Raw genomic sequence first — 8017 nt, 5'->3', positions numbered from 1 at the left:
TCGCCCGCTGCCCAGCACAGACCCAGATAAGCTCTTAATGACCCCGATTCACAGGCCCAGGAGGGTTTTCAGCTTTCAATTTTCTCTCCTTCCTTCCCGAATCATCACAAGGTCAACACTCCCCGCTTTTTGCTAAAAGCCCACTCTAGGCAACAGATTGGAGCTAGAATTTACTGATGCATTTTGTATTCATGGAAACCCAAGCTCACGATCGCCTTCTATTTATAGCAAGTGAGATTGGCTTTCCAGTTCTTATTTAATTCTAAAATAAATCTATTGGTTTTTTTTTTTGTTTTGTTTTGTTTTTTGTTTTTTAAAGCCAACAGAAGCAACATAGCAACCATGTGTCAGTTTAGGTGATGCAGGCGAAGACACACCAACCTCAGAGACCGGGGAAAAACGGCTGTCACGAATTTGAAAGAATTATCTAGAAGTGCATTGCTTCTCTCTGTCTCAGTGTTACAGACTGGAATTCACTTCTTTCCAAAATATCCCAAAGATTAGAGAACTTTCCCTTTGGCCCACGCTCAGCTGGCTGAGACCTGTTGGGACCAGAGAGCAATCAAAACAACATGGGCTTTGTTTTCAGGGGATGCTTCCTGCCCACAGCCCTGATCCCTGGGGGAAAAAAAAACATAAACAAAATCACCAGGACTCAGTCAACATTGGTGGGTCGAACATTGTCTCAACAGTACTGGGCTCAGCATGTTTCCAGAGACAGTGATAACCAGAGAAGGTCTGAGAAGGAGAGGGTATGCATGTATATATGTATGCATGTGTGTGTGTTTGTATGTAAGTATGTGAGTATGTATGTATATGTATGCATGTATGTATTTGTGCATGTATGTATGTGCATGAATGTATGTATGCATGTGTGCACCTGTGTGCAGTATGTATGTATGTATGTATGTATGTATGTATGTATGTATGTATGTATGTACGTATGTATTTGTATGTATGCATGCATGCATATGTATGTATGTATCTATGTATATTATGTATGTATGTATGTATGTATGTGTATCTGTGTGTGCTATGTATGTGTATATGTATGTATGCATGCATATATGTGCATTGTATATGTATGCCTCAATGTGGTGTGGAGGTCAGAGGACAACTTGCAGGAGTCTGTTTTGTCCTTCCATCAGGTGGGTCCTTGGGACTGAATACAGATCAAGTTTGGCAGAAAATGCCAGGTGAGCAATCTTGCTTGCCTGGGATGCACATTTTCAGAGTAATCTCTAACAGCTGAGGGAGGGTAGGCTGAGGGCAGGAGGAGGAGAGGGACTGGCCCAGTCTAAGGGCTGCTGTTGTGCCTCCTCAGGATTAGAATGCGGAAATGTCTGTCACCTGTCAGGGTGTTGCGCTGTCAGACTTCTGGCCAGTAAGTCAGGAACCTCTTCTGCTCCCCGCCTCCAGCTGACTGTCAGACTAGTAATTAGAGTTTATTCCACACAAGCCCCTGCAGTCGTGCATGGAGGTATGGGGAGATCTGGAGACAGAGTGCGTTCCTTCGCAGATAGAGAGGATGGCTAAAGAATAAAGAATACAGGGAGGGGGGCTGGAGAGATGGCTGGGCAGTGAAGAAAACTTGCTGCTCTTGCAGAGGACCTGCATCTCATCCCCAGACCCCACATGGCAGCTCACAACTGTCTGTAATGGCAGTTTTAGGGGATTGGATGTCCCCTTCTGGTCAGCAGGCACTCAGGCACAGGTTACACTTACATACGTGTAGGCAAAACATTCATATAGATAAAAATGAGTAATGAGGGCGAAGGGATGTAGCTCAGTGGTAGAGTGGTTAGCTATCTTGTAGGAAGCCTGGAGGTCCATCTAAGCCCTGCATAAGAACAGATGTGGTGGCACTCAAGAGGCAGAAGCAGGAGGAGCAGAAGTTCAAGGCCATCCTTGGCTACATAGTGAGTCTAAGGCCAGACTGGGACACCTGAGACCCTATTAAAAAGGGTTGGGGGACCAGGATGGTCTACCATTAGCACGCAGATGTGGCAGTGGGAGACATTCTAGACCAGCAGCAGGCAGGGCAGGGCCCCATACCTGTTCAACCTTGTCCTTTGAGAAACCAGGAAATACAAGTTCACTGTTACCTGTGGCTCCGGTAAAAGACTGAGTGTGTGACTGAATTATGAACTGGACCTGTAGTACACAGCAGGTAAGCAAGGAAATCGTTATTGATTCGGAAGGAATCTTTGTTGATTGTAAGAGGAGAGGCAGGGTTGGAGCTATGTCTTAGGAGACCTGCTTGGGCACAGCAGCCATGGAGCAAAATCGTAACAGAGAAAAGAGACTTGGATTTTCAGGTGCTTAATCATTAAGGGCTGTCATCCACCCAGTTCCTCTCCTGAATGGACTGAGCCTGTCTCTCTTCCCCTCCCCTTGTCACAAGGAAAGAGCCACCAGGTATAGGAAAATGCTCGTCTGACTCCAGGGACAAACTGGCCACCCACCTGTATCTTATATGGGAAATCTTCTCAAACAGCAAGAACAAAAATTCTAAACAACAACAACAACAATATTATCCTACTGGTTAAAAAGCCCCAGACTTCCCCAAGAATAGCATCAAATGCCTGAAAGCCTTCCTGTCCACGGCAGCTTGCATCTCCCATCCATGTGGTCGCCATTTTCTTTCCAGATTAAAAAAAAAAAAAAAACCTCGGGGACTGGAGAGATGGCTCAGTGGTTAAGAGCACTACCTGTTCTTCCAGAGGTCCTGAGTTCAATTCCCAGCAACCACATGGTGGTTCACAACCACCTGTAATGAAATCTGATGCTCTCTTCTGGTGTGTCTGAAGACAGCTACAGTGTACTCACATACATTAAATAAATTAAAAAACAAAAAACAAAAAAAAACCTCAGCTCTTCTTCTCCTTCTCCTTTTTTATTTTCCCTTCCCCTTCTTCTTCTCCTCCTCCTCCTTCTTCTTTCTTCTCCTCCTCCTCTTCATTGTCTTCTTCTTTCTCCTCATCCTCCTCTTCTTCTTTCTCTTCTTCCTCTTCCTCCTCCTCTCCTACTCCATTGACTCAGGTTGCTATGTAACCCAAGATGGACTGGGAACTTACTACATAGCTGAGAATGGCTGGCCTTGAACTCCTGACATTACTGCCTCCTTCTCCCGAAAGCTGAGGTTGCAGGCATGCACCATCTGATTTGGACTCTGTTTTTACAGTAGTCACGTAGACAAGTTCTAGTCTGGTGTCAGCGACTTGGGGAGGCAGAAGAACTGGGCAGGTGTCATTTTAGCTGAGGCTGATGGTTCTGTCTCTGTGAAGGAATGGGCGCCTGGTTTGCAAGCAGCTTTCTGTATCCAATCAAATGTAGATGCACCAACATTGGTGTTTGGAGGTAGTGTTTTCCAAAAAGTCCCGCTCATGCTGTACTTTGGCATGTTTTGACCAGCCTGGCTCTGAGGCCCAGACAATCCTCTCTGGCTCCTGCCCTTAGGATACAGTGCCCACGCTCTGAAGTTGGCAGTCACACCATCATCTCTACTGACCTTTTAGGGCAGGTTACCATCTGCCTGCACTCTCCTGGCAGAGGTCAGGCAATGCTGGGACAAGGATAATATTATGGTGTGGACCAATAACCAGAGTGTCCTTAAATGGCTCTGAGCATGCTCCAGGCCCAGGTACCAGCTCTTATGTCCGTGTCCACAGGGTCTCCCTCAGGAGAAGCATGGGGGCAAGTAGGATGTGGCTTCTCTCCCAACTCCTCCCATCTCTCCCTGTACCTGTCACTGCACGTTGGCTCCCTTACGTTATCACTGATCTTTTATTACCCTGCTCACCCCTCTCTCTAAAAGCCTATTTTCCCTCTTATGGACTCCTTTCTAACTATACACACTCACTCGCAAGTAAATGCACATATAAAAAAAACAATTAGCATTCTCAGCAGCCAGGTATGATGGCCACGCCTTTAATCTCAGCAGTCAGGTGGCAAAGGCAGGAGGCTCTCTGTTAGTCTGAGAGCAGCCTGGTTTATACAGTGAGTTCCAGGACAGCCAGGGCTATCTAGGGAGCCCTTGTCTCAAACAAACAAAACAAACACCAAGAAAACTACCACCACCAACTAAATTGGCAGCTAAGGTCACCCATAAGAACATGCAGCATTTGTCTTTCTGACCCCAAGTCAGCTCACTGTCAAGTCCCATCCAGGCTCCTGAAAATGCCATAACTTCACTTTCCTGTACATCTGAGCAAGATCCCACTGTGCATACGTACCACACTCCCTTTATCTGTTCTTCTACTGATGGGCAGCCAGGCTGATTCCACTTCCTGGTTACTGTAAATAGAGCAGCAATGAACATGGATGTCCAAGTGTCTCTGTGGCAGGATATAGTATAGTCATCAAGCATATTCTCAGGATTGTAACAGCTTGGTCATAGGATATGATATATATGTATCATATGTCATATCATATATCATATCATATGTATCATATATCACATCACATATGATATATCATATATGTCACTTTATCATATCACATATATCATAGCATATATAATATTGTACATCATATTATATATATCATACACAACAAATTATATCATATATACTACTATATAATAGCACATATACCATATCATATGCATCATATAGCATATCATATTATATATTATATACATATCATATCGAATCATATCATATATACTATTATATCACATCATATATATCATATCATATATACCATTATACCATAACACATATACTATATCATATATCATACATATCAGTTATTTACACCTATAACTATAAATAGTACACATACACACATATGTATTTTTTTGTTTGTTTTTTAAAGGAATCTCCACTTTAAGCTGGACGTGGCTATACACTCCTTTAATCCAAGCACTCAGGGGGCAGAGGTAGGAGGATCTTTGTGAATTTGAATCCAACCTTGTCTGCAAAGCGAGTTTCAGGACAGCCAGGATTATACAGAAAAACCCTACCTCAAAAAACCAAAAACCAAAAACCAAAAAACTAAAGGAAAGTAAGTTCCACTCTGGTCTCTGTAGTGTCCACACCTTCGTGAGCAGGGAACAAAGATTTATGTGTCCCTATGTCCCTGCCAACACTTATCATTTATCTTTCTGATGACAGCTAATCTGTCTGGAGAGATGGATTCTGAAATCAGGTTTAATGTGCATTTCCTGCTAAAGATGTTGCCAACTTTTTTTTAAAACCTCCTGCTTTTCCTGATGTTGAATTTTCGTAACTCTTAGGAAGATTGAGTCTCTTCTGGACAGGACCTTTTTTGGTCACATGAAACATCGGGGTGGAGGAATTTGAAGATGTGACGAAAACGCTAAGAAGTTAAACCCGGCCGGCCTTCTCAGGTCCTAGAGGTGGAAACTGGAAAGGGGAAGGAAGCACAGTGGAGCGTCAGCTGCTCTTGCCTCAGTTTCTCCCTGTGCTCCCGTTTCCCCAGTCCCAACAGTGTGCTCTGCCTCCTCAGGCTCTCTTGTTCAGCTTGGCTCCAGCACCCAGGAGACCCTGATCTGTCAATCTTTTTGGACAGCTTCTTAGTTCAGGCTCTGATTGTAAACTTGATTGGTACCACTCTCCATTTTTCTTTTTTTTTTTTAAAGATGTATTTATTTATTTATTTAATAGTTGCTTTTTAAAAAGATGTATGTATACATGTATGTATGTATGTATGTATGTATGTATGTATATGAGTACACTGTAGCTGTCTTCAGACACACCAGAAGAGGGCACTAGATGCCCATTACAGATGGTTGTGAGCCACCATGTGGTTGCTGGGGATTGAACTCAAGACCTCTGGAAGAGCAGTCAGTGCTCTTAACCGCTGAGCCATCTCTCCAACCCCAGTACCATTCTTTGTGTCTGGGGACAAGTCCAGGATGTGGCTGGACTTGCTGGTTGTGTGGTGGCAAAGCCACAGTGCACATCTCCATTGGCGAACAAAAGAGGAAGCGTCATTTGTGACCTCAAGAATGTGGAAGATTGAGTCTAGTCTGGGGCATTGCATTCCGGTCATGGGCCCCTGCTTCATCCCTGGTTGCTGCCAGGTTGGCATTGCACAGCCCCATCCAAATCCATGGTTGGCTGCACCAGGAGTGGGATGTGACCCAATTGGGTCAATCCAGTCCTGTCTCCTGGGCTCAAGCGTTGTGATGCCTTGATTTGTCACAGGGAGAATCTCGGGGAAGCCCTTGTCAAGCCGCAGAGCCAGAGAGGAGGAAGCTGGTCGGAAGGAGTGGGGCTCTGGATGTCATGTGCAAACCACCAGGAGAGCTTTTCAATTGCCTCTCACCAAACCCTCATTACTGTTGGCAGGTAATAAAACACCAGGAGGGCCAGCTGCTAAACCCAAGGCTTAGCCTATGCCCTGTATGCTTCCAAGGGATTCAGAGGCACAGAGCGACCCACTGGCTCAAAATTGTACAGCTAGTGGTGTCACCTTTGAATCCACGTGGTCCTTCTTCAGATGTGACCTGTGGTCTGTCTCTGGGGACGCTAGATGCTCAGGGTCTTCACACATCCCGGCTCACTCCAAACCAGCTGAGATTAGAGGGACAAGGGAGGAGACACAGAATTTCCCTACCCAGTCTTCTCCGAGTACTCCCATTTCCTAGAGATGAGGAGAGAGTTCTGCATACTGGTACCTTACCCGACTCCTACCCTGAACTCTCCAGCCCAGGGGGCCGGGCTGGGCTGTCCTTCCCTATATAATCCAACCATTTTGTTTGCTCCTTGTCTTTGGGCCTCTGGGCTACTGCACCCGATTCCCTTCTCTCCCCTCTCCCTTGCCTCCCCTCCCCCTCTCTCTACATGGCTCAGGGTCGTGTCCACTCTGGACTCCCCCAGATGTCCCCTGTCTCTGGCTATGCTCTCTTACATGTTTATAATAAACCTTCTCCACCATACTTAGGAGCAGTCATGTCCCTTTCTCTTCTATTCAGAAAGGACCCTGGACCAGCTGGAAGAATGGCAGCTGGAAGAATGGCAGCTGGAAGAATGGCAGCGGGAAGAATGGCAGTTGAGTGCTTGAGCTTTCACACTTCATGATCATCAAAGTTCAGGGTCACTCGGTAGCATTACTTGGATAAGGGGGGGCTGTTTGTTTGTTTGTTTGTTTATTTATAAACAGTGCTTCGTGTATCTTAGGTCAGACTTAAGCTCCATAGCAAAGGAAGACCTTGAAATCCTGATCCTCCTGCCTCAACTTCCTGAGTTCAGAGTTTTCAGGCATGCGCTGCCAAGCTCAGTTTATGCAATGGTAGAGCTTATCCAGGACCTTGTGCACGCTAAGGGAAGGGAGCACTCCACCTGCCAGCCTGTTTTAGTTACTGTGGTATTGCTGTGAAGAGACACCCTGACCAAGGCAAGGCAACTTTTAAAAAGGAAAGCTTTTTGTTTGGTTGGTTTGTTTTTTTCTTTCTTTGTTTGTTTTGTGTTGTTTTTCAAGACAGGGTTTCTCTGTACTGAGTTGGTCTGATGCTGCCTGTAGTCTAATGCTAAATACTGATTCCTCAAGACGTAGTCACAGATCCTCAGGGACTCAAGTGATGCCGTGTGAACTTCCTCCCCAAGTTCACTGGTCAAGAAAAGGCTAGAGTCTGTGATTGGGCAGTGGAGGGAGAAAGGTAGGACTGGAAGTTTGAGTGAGAGGTTTGTGGGTAGTGAGACAGAGGAGAGGAAGGCAGAGAAGAAGCTACCATGGACCAGAACAGAGTGGTCAGGAGAAACACCAAGTAACAAGGGACCTACAGCTGGAGAATAAGTTAGATCTGCCCAGTCTAGGCTGATGGTTTGTAAATGAAGCACCTGGATTGTGTATCATTCATACAGGCTGGTGCGGATTATAAGCGCATACTGCATTTCTCTATGTAGCTCTGACCTGGAACTCACTCTGTAGACCAGGCTGGCCACAAACTCAGTGATCCACCTGCCTCTGCCTCTCAAGTGCTGGGATGAAAGGCGTGCGCCACCGCTGCCTGGCAAAAGAAAGCTTTGACAGTTTCAGAGGGTTAGTC

General features: G+C 45.6%; 1 long non-coding RNA gene across 1 annotated transcript; it reads left to right on the top strand.

The window, feature by feature from the left end:
• Positions 1-1871: 1871 nt before the first annotated feature.
• Gm32079 lies at positions 1872-7410 on the top strand. The gene is made up of 3 exons (XR_390846.3): positions 1872-2170; positions 6174-6317; positions 6944-7410. It is a non-coding gene; the product is annotated as a predicted gene, 32079 (long non-coding RNA).
• Positions 7411-8017: the final 607 nt, after the last annotated feature.

Source organism: Mus musculus, chromosome 4 (genome assembly GCF_000001635.26).
Source record: "Mus musculus strain C57BL/6J chromosome 4, GRCm38.p6 C57BL/6J".
Taxonomy (NCBI): domain Eukaryota; kingdom Metazoa; phylum Chordata; class Mammalia; order Rodentia; family Muridae; genus Mus; species Mus musculus.
The sequence above is the reverse complement of the archived record's forward strand: the minus strand, read 5'-3'. Positions and strand labels throughout refer to the sequence as shown.